Source organism: Silurus aristotelis (assembly GCF_946808225.1).
Source record: "Silurus aristotelis genome assembly, chromosome: 26".
Taxonomy (NCBI): domain Eukaryota; kingdom Metazoa; phylum Chordata; class Actinopteri; order Siluriformes; family Siluridae; genus Silurus; species Silurus aristotelis.
The window spans coordinates 5,893,095-5,907,694 of NC_139599.1; the positions used below are offsets into that span (position 1 = coordinate 5,893,095).

General features: G+C 37.5%; 2 pseudogenes across 4 annotated transcripts in view; one reads left to right on the forward strand and one right to left on the reverse strand.

Moving 5' to 3' along the window:
* LOC310720659 (polyubiquitin-C pseudogene) overlaps nucleotides 1-3,321 on the reverse strand; it is a 5,120-nt pseudogene extending 1,799 nt beyond the window's left edge. Inside the window, exons 1-2 of the transcript XR_014538288.1 lie at nucleotides 3,307-3,321; nucleotides 1-311 (exon numbers count right to left, since the gene is read on the reverse strand). The exon at nucleotides 1-311 is cut by the window's left edge and continues 1,799 nt beyond it. The product of XR_014538288.1 is annotated as a polyubiquitin-C pseudogene (transcript). The remainder of the gene's footprint in view (nucleotides 312-3,306) is intronic.
* Nucleotides 3,322-6,194: 2,873 nt separating this feature from the next.
* LOC310720720 (polyubiquitin-C pseudogene) lies at nucleotides 6,195-9,099 on the forward strand (annotated as a pseudogene). Of its 3 annotated transcripts, none has more exons than XR_014538289.1 (2): nucleotides 6,195-6,476; nucleotides 7,597-9,099. The product of XR_014538289.1 is annotated as a polyubiquitin-C pseudogene (transcript). The 3 variants fall into 3 exon arrangements; XR_014538290.1 differs by lacking the exon at nucleotides 6,195-6,476 and adding an exon at nucleotides 7,009-7,030; XR_014538291.1 differs by lacking the exon at nucleotides 6,195-6,476 and adding an exon at nucleotides 7,034-7,073.
* Nucleotides 9,100-14,600: the final 5,501 nt, after the last annotated feature.

Here is a 14,600-nt window from a genome sequence, read left to right on the forward strand (position 1 = left end):
ACGTTCTTAACTGTGTCATTTGGCTCAACCTTAAGGGTGATGGTCTTGCCAGTCAAGGTTTTCACAAAGATCAGCATGCTGCACCTGAGACGCAGCACCAGCTGGAGCGTGGACTCCTTCTGGATGTTGTAGTTGGACAGGGTGCGACCATCTTCCAGCTGCTTGCCAAAGGAGAACAACCCCTGCTGATCTGAGGGAATGCGATCATTGTTCTGAATTTTGGCCTTGACGTTCTCAACTGTGTCACTTAGCCCAACCTCAAGGGTGATTTTCTTGCCAGTCATCATCTTCACAAGCATTCAGTGAAAAAGCTTCAAAATAAAAATAAATAAATAAAGAATTAGATAGTTCCATACAGCATACTATGTAACATTTCTAATTTATTAGTGATAATTTTTTTTTTATGTTTATGTATATGTATGTATATTTATATGTAGCATGTATAATGTGACAGCAAATAAAAATTTACCTACATTTTTAATAAAAAATTAATTTACAGTTATGTAGACTTTTAACCAACAAGACAGTGTACACTGCTTATGTGTTCTTGGTTCCACGTATAGAATTCAGAACACTCAAACTTTGCTCGGTTTAGAATTTATTGTGTGTGATTCTTGCTGTTATCTTCTAGCTGCTATTTGGTAAGTTGCCCAATGTCGAATGACCACTGCTGCTCAGAGTTCTGGCCTTTTATACTCTTGATGGAGAACGGTGCACTGTGATGTCAGAGGTAACTTATCAAACTTGGTAAACTGTGTATTTGCCTCTAGTGGTAAAGAAAACAATACGCCATATATATATATATATATATGGGCGTAAATCCCGGGGGGGACGGAGGGGACATGTCCCCCCCCCCATCCGAGGATTGCTCCCCCCAAAAAAAAAATTATTTAAAAAATATCGCACTCTCTATTGTGAAAAGTATATGTATGTATACCTAAATAACTGTGTAAGTAGAAGAAGAAGAAAAAAATTGCAATAAATGCATTTAGAAACTGTTGAGTACCCCCTCCCCTTCCTCACAGTGGTTTGACCCACTGCCTGCTTTCCCAGTTCATCTCACCTACTCTACACCCACGAGTCAGGTGTGTGGCTGCGGGTTGATTAACTAGGGTATTTTATTCACTTTAAATAAAGCGATTCTATTTAATGTAGTTGGTGCAGACGCATTCATAAATTAGTAAAAATGCTGATTACCGATGTAATTTTCCCATGAATCTGCTATATTAGCGATTAAAATATGACTTATCTAGTTAACGTTAGCTTGTTTACAATAGCTTGTAGCATAGTGCACTGCAACTAACACGCCAAAGCCGTTTCCCATGCAGTGTTTTATTTGAGACGACCTGGTATAATGTTAACTTAACATTAACACACAATTAGCATATTATTTAGCTGTGCATTTACTAAATGAGCACTGTGCTACATCCGGTGTGACCCCACTGTATTTTTTTGTATTATCATTTTCTATTCTGTTCTTAAGTGTCTTTATTAATTTTAAATACTATTTTAAACCTTTTTTTAATTCCTTGTTTTGCTTTGTCATTATACCTGAGAAAAACTTTGAAAATAACCATAATATCTTCATGCTACAATAATAATGATAAAAGCAAAGTTTTTCCACTGTGGGGACACTGTGTCTTTATAAGTACAATTTGACTGTATTATTTGTGTCCCCCTTCAAAAATTTCTTATGAGAAATTTTATATTTATTGTCGTCGTCGTCCCCCTACTGTTAAATGAAATTTACGCCCATGAACCCACGCTGTCGGTTCCCCGCTTTCGGCCGAGGGTCGCATCAGTCGCTTAGTTGATGACGTATCACTCGGTCGCTCTCGTTGTTCAGTGCAGCAAAAACGTAACTTTTTTTTGTTTTATATTTTTATTTCACTAGAAATCTTGAACGATGTCTCCCAAGAAAATCAGTGATGGTGCTTTGAAAACGAAAGTACACACTCGCAATCAACCACTACCACATGGGTAAGTGTTAAATTATGTTTACATTACGGTAATTTGCGGTATATTTGTTTGTTAAAATAGGCTACAAATACTTTTTAAGTGCAGAAATAAGGGATCGAATGAGATCTCGAAACGGATTAAATCACTTTTACATTTATTCTTATAGGGGGAAAATCAGTTCGAACGTACGAGCAATTTTCAAGAACGAATTATGCTCGTACAACAAGGTTTTAGTGTGTGTGTGTGTGTGTGTGCGTGTGTGTGCGTGTTTATATATATATATATATATATATATATATATATATATATATATATATATATATATATATATATATAATGTGTATGTATGTATGTTGTTGCCTAATGAATGTATCCACGCTAAACATGCACCATATAGAACACAAGCAGAGAAAAGATGATGATTATCAGGTAATTGGCTTTTTCAGGTGATTCGGATTTTTCTCCACATGCTTCTTAAATAAAATGAAAGCTTCTTAAGACCACTGCATAGTCTTTACTCCTATAGAAAGTAGAATGTAGATTATAGAAAATTTTAAAGAGTTGTTTACATGATATACAGCCATAAAGGATCTCCTCAAAGGTTAGAATATGCAATTCACATGAATCATATTTCATCTTGCCTTGCAAATGTTACAAAATTAATAGGATAAGCAATAAATGTATTATATATAAAACAGGATTTCATACTAGCAGTTATGTATGTGAACTAAATCTCTCTAACAATCCAAATCATCCACCAGATAATTTGGTCTCAATAATTGTTTGGTTTGTTCTTTCGTTGCCATTTCTTTTCAAAACCATAAATAATTTGTAGTAACACATGTTTGAAATTTCCATTCTATAATAGACAATAACAATCAAATACAAAAAAGTGTACTGCCAGCCTGAACTACTACAGGTGAAGGTGATTAGTAGGAAGGCGAGGCTGTGCGAGTGTGCTGAGTGGAGGCATGGCTGGTGGTTCCCTGACATGTATACTCCATTGTGAACTTTAAATGTTGTGACCTGGCAAGATTCTGGTGTTAGATCTAACTAATGATAACCCCGTTCAAGATCCAATTTACTGAAGACAATCGATCCGTTCATACTTTGTAGAAGTTAATCTACAGTAGAAATGGAGTATTGTTTCTGCTGATTGCTCAATTTCATAATTGGCTTTTGGCATGATTACAACTATATTAACCCATGGGGTGGGTCCATTTACTTCTTCGATAATATCCATTTTTAGGATTTTTTTTTATCTTTTTACAGGACCCCTTGAATTGAATGGTATTCGTCTTAAGGGCTGGGCAACTGGCTCATCTGTGTATTGACAGATTTGCTTACCAACTCCATGAAACTCTTTTGGGAATTGTGATTGAAATGATTGTTTGAGGTCTGTTACAGCTGCAATGTTTGTGCAATATTAGGTACTTCAAGTTTCTTGGCTGTATCCCTACCTAACAGAGGTTCTCCAGTCTTTTGATGACAATCAACTCAGCATGTACCATCCGATTGCCTAATCTTTCATCACACTTGAAAGCTCTCTTTACTGACAAACGCTGATCAGATGTGTAAGAAAACTATTTCCTCTCAGTATCTAGAATGTATGAATAACATTTTTGTACAATTTTGAGAAATGGTCACACCCTTTACATACGTGACTCAGTCTGTTTGCTATATTTTACAAAAGCACAGCGTTTTTGTAGTTATTATGAGTATGTACAAATAAAAGTAGATCCTTTACAGATTCAAATGATGTATTGCCCTTATCTGTACGATCAGAAAAGACAGTCATTTAAGGTATTTTTGAAGTTAGGTCTCTAGCGACTGGTGTCATCTTGGGAGTGTAACTTTTTTTTTCATCGCTAAAACGAAAAATTATTCTTCGTCTTCTGAGGAATGTGAGGCCCCACCTTTATGCACGTCAATTTGTTGTTTCAGGTGGCTTTTAATAAAGTCAAGACTTATGAAATACATTGAAAAATGTAATACAAAGTAGAAATGTATAATTATTATTATGTATTATTTAACATTATAAATATGGAAATGTATTTGTTATAACTCTGTTTGAATCCATCCAAAACTGTTAAAAATATATTCATAAATAATGTATCATACTGCAATCAAGAGTCTAAGTTCTGAAAATTAAGTGGTACTTACATGGGAATTTTTAATGGACTGCAAAGAGCTGTATGGGCTCTTTCTCCTTGTTCTTTCACAATTCTTACAATCCTCTCCAAAGCTAGGGAAAGGAAATTCCACCTAGTGTCATTTGGCCTCAAGAGCTGGAGTTTGCGGTTTTCTTCAAATTATCTCAGCAACTGTGTTGGATCTTGCACTTTTGTGCAACAGACTTGATCACTTTACGAATGCTGAGTGGGACAGTCAATTGTAAGCTGAATTGGAATTGGCTTCCAACTGTAAACACCAGATTCAGAAGGTGGCAGGCAGAGTGATGAGGTTTAGGCAATTGATATCCCAGGCCATCATCTTTGTCCAACATGGTTCCAGCATTGGCAAACTCAACACCCTCATTGTTTTCTTCTCTTCATCATCATTCTCATCATCACCACTCTCTCTTTCTCTCATTTGACTTTGCCTGGCCACTTCCACTGTTTCTGGATTATTATTTTTATCAAGCTCACTATAGATTCTAAATGCTTTTAGAAAATTGAAGCCGTTGTCAGTTGTTGTGCGAACAATCGATGCCAGTGTGAATTTCATATATGGCACCTGCAAGTGCAGAAAAAGAATGTGTGCCTTTTAGCATCCCTGTAGAGTTTCCGGATCTATCCAGTGTGGCATGACACCTATGGAGCTCTGTCGGTGTGCTGTCCAGCAGTCAGTCAATTTTGTTGTTTTTTTATATAAGGGATGCTGCCACATGTTGCTGGAATCACCCTATAACCTGAAATATGAATATAAAAAAAATATATACAGTGTGTGTGTGTGTGTGTGTGTGTGTATATGTGTGTATATATATATATATATATATATATATATATATATATATATATATATATATATATATAATTTTCATTTTTTTTTCTTTAATTTTATTTGTCATCTAAGTCTTTTTTCTGCTTTTATTCTATATGGTGGTTATTTAGTCTGAATATTCCTTTTTGTACAAACTTCTTTACTTTAACTTTAGTAAAAAAGTGTAGTCAGTACTTTAACTTTTACTGTAGTCTTTTAAAACATGAGTATCTGTACCATATTTATTAAAACCTTTGCCTATTAAAACGTTATTCATTTTTGTACATGTTCTGAATATCTGAGTTCAGTTTAGACAGGTCAACATCTAGGAAATTCCAATTCCAACGCAATTTCAATTCTTCACAACAAAATGGCTGTTCGAGATCAGGATAAGATAGTGATATATTAACTCTTGTGATGTTTGAGTAAAGGTGTAACATCCTGGCTACACAATAACTGTTCTCTATCTATTCTGTGGGAGCCAGTAGGCTAGTTTAATGAGTTTGTGTTTGTTTTATACTATTCTGTGCTTTTTCATAGCTGTATGATCTAAGAATTATTCATCAGTAGCATGAGAAGGACAAATAAAGAAATCTCATTTTGTCTAGAACGTGCACATATGGTATCATGCTGGATTTGGAAAACTGTGTAAATGATTACAGAGGACACATAAGCCTGATTTAATAGTGAACAGAATCTGACGAAAAAGATAACTAATTAAATTTTTTTACCCTGGACACGAATAGAGCATGGGCTATTTTGCCTCAAACATCAGGCCTAATTTCGAAAGAAAGTGCTGACACGATTTCAGGCTGTTGGAGTCATACAGTCTATTTTAAGTTAATTAACTTATATAAGCTTTATATAACATAAATAAGACTCAATACGGGTATACAATATTATGAGTTATGGCCTATTTCTGTATAACATCAGTTTACTAGTGGAGCTAAATAAAATATATAAAACGTGAAATAAAGCTCAGTCGAGCATTGAGCCTTTGCCATCTGCTTGTGCACCTTTAATTAATCTGGACTTATAATTATTTATTTTATAAACCGTTTCCACACAAGTTCTAGTTCATTTCTTTGTCCTATTTCCTCACCAGCAAGATCAACTGTATGCTGATTTCATCTCATTGTTGTTTCTGCCCTAGCAACGTTTCATTTACATGATCCTCCAATTATATTGAAAAACACCCGGACTGACCAATCACGATCCGCGATCGACCCGCAGTGTCGCAGCCCCACCAGTATATTCTAGACATTTCTGTTTGAGTCAGTCTGCAATGTCACAAATTGTTTTGCTTTAACTAAAGTGGAATACACGGACTGTTTTTTTTTTTTTAAAAATAAATATATTATTAAAATGTAAAAAACAAACAAACAAAACAAAAAACAGGGACTAGTTTCAAGCGCGGAAGAAATCAGTCACGTCACATGCTGTGGAACGTCTCGCCCAGACTATATAAACTTGTGTCGTCATTTACAGTCAGTACTGTAGTTTGTTTTCTTTGGGTGAACCAGGTTGTTGAAAAGGTAAGCGTTTACACAATATTTTGTATATTTATATAAATGCAATTTTAATTTTAGCGAATATCAACCCAAATTTGAGGGCTGTTATGTCGTTAATCGATGTATAATTATTATGCAGTAACGCGAAACGTCGCTTTTTTTTTTTTTTAAATAAAGAGTACACATTGCGTATATTAAGGTTATTTTTTGGGTAGAATGTTTGGTATTTCTTTGCTCGACGTAGAGCGGTTTTGCTGAATCATTTTCGCGTTTCAAACAAAGAACACGGATGTTTTAAAATGGCGGCTCGGGGGAATTAAATGGAGGCCATTTTACTGAAAAAATAATTATCGCTTCTCCTTTATTGTTTGTAAGTAACGTAAAACTATTATTTACTTTAATAACATTAACTTTGACTAAACTGAAACACACACCGAATATATTTTTTTCCGATCATTATTTTGATCAAGTTTAATCAATAGGATCTAGTTTCAAGCGCGGAAGAAATCAGTCACGTGACTGATGATCAGTCACGTGCTGTGGAACGTCTCGCTCAGAATGTCGTCACTGACAGTCGGGTCTGTAGTTTGTTTTCTTTAAATGAATTACGTTGCTGATAAAGTCAAATATTTATTTGCGATATTTATATGACTAGAATTTTTATTCTAGCGAATTGCAGCCTACTGATTTGAGGAATGTTGTGTCGTTAACTTGATGTGTAACGAATATGTAGTAACGCGAAACTGTTCTAGACTTTTTTTTTTGTAAAGAGAATATATTGCGTATTTTAAGGTTATCTTGGGTAGAATGTTTGGTATTTCTTTACTCGACGTGGGGCAGGTTTGCTGAGTCATTTTCGCGTCTCAGACAAAGAACACGAATGTTCAAAAAATTGCGTTTCAATGGAATTAAATGGAGGCCATTTATTGAAAACCTTATGCTTGCTTCTCCTTTATTGTTTAATTATGCTTTATTTAGCTCAAGTTTTTGAGTTGAAATTTAATTTGGATTAATTTTAATTGCATGGTGTTTAAACATATAGTAAAGCCTTCATTGTAATCACTAAACTTTTAAGCACTGTTCTGTGGTCTGAATATCTCTTATTTAAATTATTTATTTTAAATTTTTCCTGCTCTCCCTGTAGAAGACAAAATGCAGATCTTTGTGAAGACTTTAACCGGCAAGACCATCACCCTTGAGGTTGAGCCAAGTGACACCATTGAGAATGTCAAAGCCAAAATCCAGGACAAAGAAGGCATTCCCCCAGATCAGCAGAGGTTGATCTTCGCTGGCAAGCAGCTGGAAGATGGCCGCACACTGTCTGACTACAACATCCAGAAGGAGTCCACACTCCACCTGGTGCTGCGTCTCAGGGGTGGCATGCAGATCTTTGTGAAGACCTTGACTGGCAAGACCATCACCCTTGAGGTTGAGCCAAGTGACACCATTGAGAACGTCAAGGCCAAAATCCAGGACAAGGAAGGCATTCCCCCAGATCAGCAGAGGTTGATCTTCGCTGGCAAGCAGCTGGAAGATGGCCGCACCCTGTCCGACTACAACATCCAGAAGGAGTCCACCCTCCACCTGGTGCTGCGTCTCAGGGGTGGCATGCAGATCTTTGTGAAGACCTTGACTGGCAAGACCATCACCCTTGAGGTTGAGCCAAGTGACACCATTGAGAACGTCAAGGCCAAAATCCAGGACAAGGAAGGCATTCCCCCAGATCAGCAGAGGTTGATCTTCGCTGGCAAGCAGCTGGAAGATGGCCGCACCCTGTCCGACTACAACATCCAGAAAGAGTCCACACTCCACCTGGTGCTGCGTCTCAGGGGTGGCATGCAGATCTTTGTGAAGACCTTGACTGGCAAGACCATCACCCTTGAGGTTGAGCCAAGTGACACCATTGAGAACGTCAAGGCCAAAATCCAGGACAAGGAAGGCATTCCCCCAGATCAGCAGAGGTTGATCTTCGCTGGCAAGCAACTGGAAGATGGCCGCACCCTGTCCGATTACAACATCCAGAAGGAGTCCACGCTCCACCTGGTGCTGCGTCTCAGGGGTGGCATGCAGATCTTTGTGAAGACTTTGACTGGCAAGACCATCACCCTTGAGGTTGAGCCAAGTGACACCATTGAGAACGTCAAGGCCAAAATCCAGGACAAAGAAGGCATTCCCCCAGATCAGCAGAGGTTGATCTTTGCTGGCAAGCAGCTGGAAGATGGCCGCACACTGTCTGACTACAACATCCAGAAGGAGTCCACGCTCCACCTGGTGCTGCGTCTCAGGGGTGGCATGCAGATCTTTGTGAAGACCTTGACTGGCAAGACCATCACCCTTGAGGTTGAGCCAAGTGACACCATTGAGAACGTCAAGGCCAAAATCCAGGACAAAGAAGGCATTCCCCCAGATCAGCAGAGGTTGATCTTCGCTGGCAAGCAGCTGGAAGATGGTCGCACCCTGTCCGACTACAACATCCAGAAGGAGTCCACCCTCCACCTGGTGTTGCGTCTCAGGGGCGGCATGCCGCTAAACTAATGTTTTAAAATATTTAGCTAAATGTCAAGTTTTAACTGTTACTTCACCTGCACAGAAGTTCTCGACCTCCCTCAAACATGTTAAAGCCTAATAAACATTTTGTGTGCGTTAACGTTTGGTTACTTTTTTTCCTCCATTTTTCTTAGTGTTTTCTGTCTATTAGGGTTACATTTTAATAATGAAAAGCTGATATAATACAGATTTTAGATATAGCTGATACAAACCTTAAATATGGAGTATATTTAACTGGTTGAAAAAATTTGCATATGAAGTGTTTGTGTGTGTATATATAATGTTTAATAAATCACTGGTTATAAAGAGCTCATGTTAATCTGACCACCCAAAATTATTGAATATGAATTAGTACTGCTGATAGTCCTATGCTTACTAGTTATTAAACTGCAGGCTTTATTAGTAGTGTGCTTGATTTTATGCTGTACATTGATTAGGTTTCAAACAGCTCAACTGATTGTCTTCGTCACTATTTAGTCAGTTGGGTTTTTTGTGAATATTGAGGGTGACTCTCTTATTAATACCCCTAATTATAAAAACAATAATTGATCTCATTTATTATGTGTTAAGTTTTTTTAATAATAGCATTTAATAATGTTATGCCTCTCACTCCCAAACCGTGACCTACTGTACACTGGCTGCAAATGAAAAACATCCTGGATGTCTAAGGAATCCGAAACATCTATAACCAGAGGTGGTTTATCTCTTACTTATTGGCATGTTAGTTTGGGTTTTTATTAAAAAAAATTTTGGTCAGAGAATAGTTCTAATCTCTTTATTTAAATTTGTATGAATCATAGTCAATATGCAATGACGTCATAAAATCACAGCTCTTGCTGACATTTCCGCCTCTTTGTCTGAAAATAACCCTTTACATTACCCCTTTCTGGTAAACAGTATGTGATATAATTCAGGTTGCATCCCTATGCCATCAGGGAAGAAAAAATCCATTGATTTATTAACCGGGTAAATCAGTATATCGGTGGGTGCTAGTCGTGATGTATCAGTTCGTCCATGAACTATCAGTTCGTCCGCCTCTTCTTACATGTAGCAGCATCCCTTATATAGAACACAAACAAAATTGTAGGGAAAAAACTTTAGCCCCTTCAAAAAAAACAGGCAATGATTTTTAAGGCAAGGAATACACTACATAACTACAAGAGCCTTCTTTTTATCCCCAAGTTTTAAAAACTGGTGTCAACCATTTTTATCAGAAGTCTTTGTTTAGCCTCAGAAGCAGTTGATTTGTCAAAGTTCTTGAAATACATACATGCTCTTTTTTGGTATCATCTTCTGAGGGATGTAAGGCCTCGCCTTCCATTCCACTACCATTTGTTGTTCCAGGTGGTTTTTAATAAAGTCAAGACCTATGAAATACAAAGTTTTCTTCATATACTTAAAAAATGTAATACACAGTAGAAATATATTGTTTTATAGTATTATTTGACATTATTTTAGAAGCACATTTATTATAACTGTCTGAATCCATCCAAAACTGTCATAGATCCATTCATAAATAATGTTGTATCATACTGCATTCAGTAGTCTTAAGTTCTGAAAATTAAGTGGTACTTACATGGGAATTTTTAATGCACTGCAGAGAGCTGTATGGGCTCTTTCTCCTTGTTCCCTCACAATTCTCACAATCCTCTCCACAGCTAGGAAAAGGAAATTCCACCTAGTGTCATTTGGCCTCAAGAGCTGGAGTTTGCTGTTTTCTTCAAATTATCTCGGCAACTGTGTTGGATCTTGCACTTTTTGTGCAACAGATTCGAGCACTTTACAAATGCTGAGTGGGACAGTCAATTGTAAGCTGAATTGGAATTGGCTTCCAAAACATCAACTGTAGATACCAGATTCAGAAGGTGGCAGGCAGAGTGATGGGGTTTAGGCAATTGATATTTCAGGCCATCATCTTGGTCCAACATGATTCCAGCATCAACAAACTCAACACCCTTATTGTTTTCCCCTCTTCATCATTATCCTCATCATCACCACTTTCTCTTTCTCCCATCTGACTTTGCCTGGCCACTTCCACTGTTTCTGGATTATTATTTTCTTTACGCTCACCATAGATTCTAAATGCTTTTAGAAAACTGGAGCCGTTGTCAGTTGTTGTGCGAGCAATCGTGTCACGGATGTCAGTGTGAATTTCATACATGGCACCTGCAAGTGCAGAAAAAGAATGTGGACCTTTTAGCATCCTTGTAGGATTTCTGGATCTATCCAGTGTGGCGTGACACCTACGGAGCTCTGTCGGTGTGCTGTCCAGCAGTCCGTGGTGGCTGCAATGAACTCAGTTTCACTCATCGCTGCTTTCAGGTTGTTCTTTATTTTGTGTTGTCTTTTCACCTTTATTTTTAACAGTGCCATGAGACATTACCACAACACTTGGTTGTGGTAGATACACAAGGTATTTAAAACCCTCCTGCACAACAACACAGGGTGTAGACCCTGAACATTATGCACCCAGAGTTGATATAATGATTGTAAATTAAGTTAATTTATATTCCAGCTAACAGCTAGCTAACATTACAAATGTATAATTGGTTAAAAGTTATCACAGCGCCTTCACAAGGAAATCCTTTTTGATGCCGATAATTTCAAACATTTCCCCTCATATTTTATTTATTTATTTTTGTCACACTTTAAATGTTTCAGATCATCAAACTAATTTAAATATTAGTAAAAGATAACACAAGTGAACACAACAATCAGTTTTAAAATGAAGGTTTTTATTATTGAGGGAAAACAAAATCCAAAACTACATGGCCCTGTGTGAAAACGTGTTTGCCCCCTAAAGCTAATAACTGGTTGGCAGCGACAACTGCAATCAAGTGTTTGTGATAACTTGCAATGAGTCTGTTACAGCACTGTGGAGGAACTTTGGTCCACTCATCAGTGCAGAATCTTTTTAATTCATCCACATTTCGAGCATGAACCGCCTTTTAAAGGTCATACCACAGCATCTCAATAGGATTCAAGTCAGGACTTTGACTAGGCCACTCCGAAGTCTACATTTTGTTTTTCTTCAGTCATTCAGAGGTGGACTTGCTGGTGTGTTTTGGATTATTGGTTTGCTGCAGAACCGAAGTTTGCTTCAGCTTGAGTTCACGAACAGATGGCCGGACATTCTCCTTCAGGATTTTTTGGTAAACAGCAGAATTCATGGTTCCATTTATCACAGCAAATTTTCCAGGTCCTGAAGCAGCAAAACAGGTCAAGTCAAGTCAAGTCAAGTCAAGTCAATTTCTATAGTGCTTTTCACAACAGACATTATCTCAAAGCAGCTTTACAGAAATCAGCAGTCAAGATGAATGGTGTCCATTTATCCCTGATGAGCAAGCCGTGGCTGTGGCAAGGAAAAACTCTCTTAGATGTTATGAGGAAGAAACCTTGAGAGGAACCAGACTCAAAAGGGGAACCCATCCTCATTTGGGTGACATCAAGACTGTGATCATAAATCTTTCAACAATACAGAACACTGGAGAGTGAGAACTTACATGAGCACTGGAGTGTAAGATTGTAAGAAATGTTCTTTCTAAAGTCTTTTACAGTCATTATGGTTATAAATCTAGGAGCTACTATAAAACTAGGAGCTACATCACACTACCACCACTATATTTTACTGTTTTGTGACCTCTTGGAGAAATAGCTTTATAACCTTTTCCAGACTGATAGATCTCAATTACTTTCTTTCCTATTTGTTTTTGAATTTCTTTGGAATGCAGCATGATCATGGTCATGTAGTTTTGTATTTTGTTTTCTCTCTATAATAAAAACGCTCCTGCCACTCCTGCCACTCTTCTCCACCCACTCCACCCTGCCTGCACTCTTTTCTTTAATTCTCTAACACACCCTCCATTACTTTGCACTATTGACCCCAGGTACCTGAACTCTTCCACCTTCTCCACCTCTTCTCCCTGCAACCACACCACTCCACTGTGGCAAACATGCAAAAAAAAATAGAAAAGAAATCAGGACCACCACTTTTCACACCACTGTATGGCCATGGGTGTTAAGGAATGTCTTTGTTTTTATTTATTTGTACTCTAAATTCACATTAGCCATTCCACTTGTTGCCTTGCTTATTGTTAGCTTCTCTAGCCTACGTCTGTGGTGCGTGATAGCCAGGAAATAATACATCAGTGGTTTAATGAAAAAGCCAAGCAATGATAGGTTGATAGGCTGGAAATGGCACTCAATGAGAAGAAATAATACTAAAAGTAATGGGGCTGGTGTTTTGAATATGTAAGAAGTAAAAAGTACAGATATTTGTATAAACATTTGATGAGTAAAAGTAAAAAGTTGTCTGAAAAATAAATAGTGAAGTAAAATACTGATACCAGAAAAATCTACTTAAGTACACTAACAAAGTGTTTGCACTTCAGTACTTCCCACCTTTGGTTACAGTTAAATAACTTGTTGCCAGCTGAAACATAATCACTGGATTATAATTATAAGCAACAGTCCAGTGTGGATTTTGTGTCAGGAGCTGGAATTCATGGGATCAAGTCATGTTGCTGCAGCACCTCCTACTTCTAGAGAGTGGTTTACGCGCAGCTCAGTAACAGGTGTTACACTAGATTCTGTGACCATTGTATGCTGTGACCCTAGAGGGCGCTGTTGCTAAAATGCATCTTAAAATAGATCATCTACAGCAGCAGTCCCCAACCTTTTTTTGTGCCACGGACTGGTTTAATGTCAGACAATATTTTAAGATAAGAATTTCAATATAACCAATATATGTGAAAGAATATATGAGTAATAACAATTTAATATAGGCAATCTTTCCTTCTGAAAGAAAAAGCCTTTTTTTTGGATTCTCTGGGAAAAAACTCCCAACAGTGTTTGGCAGTCCACAAGGTAACCACTGAATCCATATACACAGACCAGGCATAACAATGAGATTGTAACATTGTCATCGGTGAATAAATTGCTAATATTTCTTCAGCATGGCACTTGTTTGTGGGTGGGATATACTGTAGTAGGCAGCAAGTGTACATTTTGACCACAAAGTTGGGCCAAATTGTGATGGTTTGACTACTGGGTCAAAGCATTTCAAAAACTACAGCTCTTGTGGGGTTTCCTGGTCTGCAGAAATGGTCCAACAAAGGAACAGTGGTGAACTGGCGACAGGCTCATGGGTGGCCGAGGCCTTGATTAAAGACTGGCCTGTGTGGTCCGATACAATAGATGAGCTGTAGATCAAATTGCTGAAGAAGTTCATGCTGTTAATTCTTGATGGGTCACGACTGTTTAAGCAGCAAAATGAGGACCAATATGTGTAAACATGTAATTGACATATTTTGACTTTTCTTAAACTTTTTAGGCCATTTATCAAAAAACAAGGCTGCCAAATATCCAGAGAAACAGCCAGCACAGATGCCAATAATGATTAGTCATTGCGTGTGAAATTGAGGGAGGAAATGGATTTTGATAACCCGTGTTACTGCCTTTTCAGATATGGTGACCCTGCTGTAAGTTCACTTTTCAGAATATAAGAGAGAGAGGGTTGGGCATCAATATGGAGAACATTAAGCTAACAAATTCCAGTATTTTATTCAGCACTTTATTACCGAGTAACAATAATTGAAATGT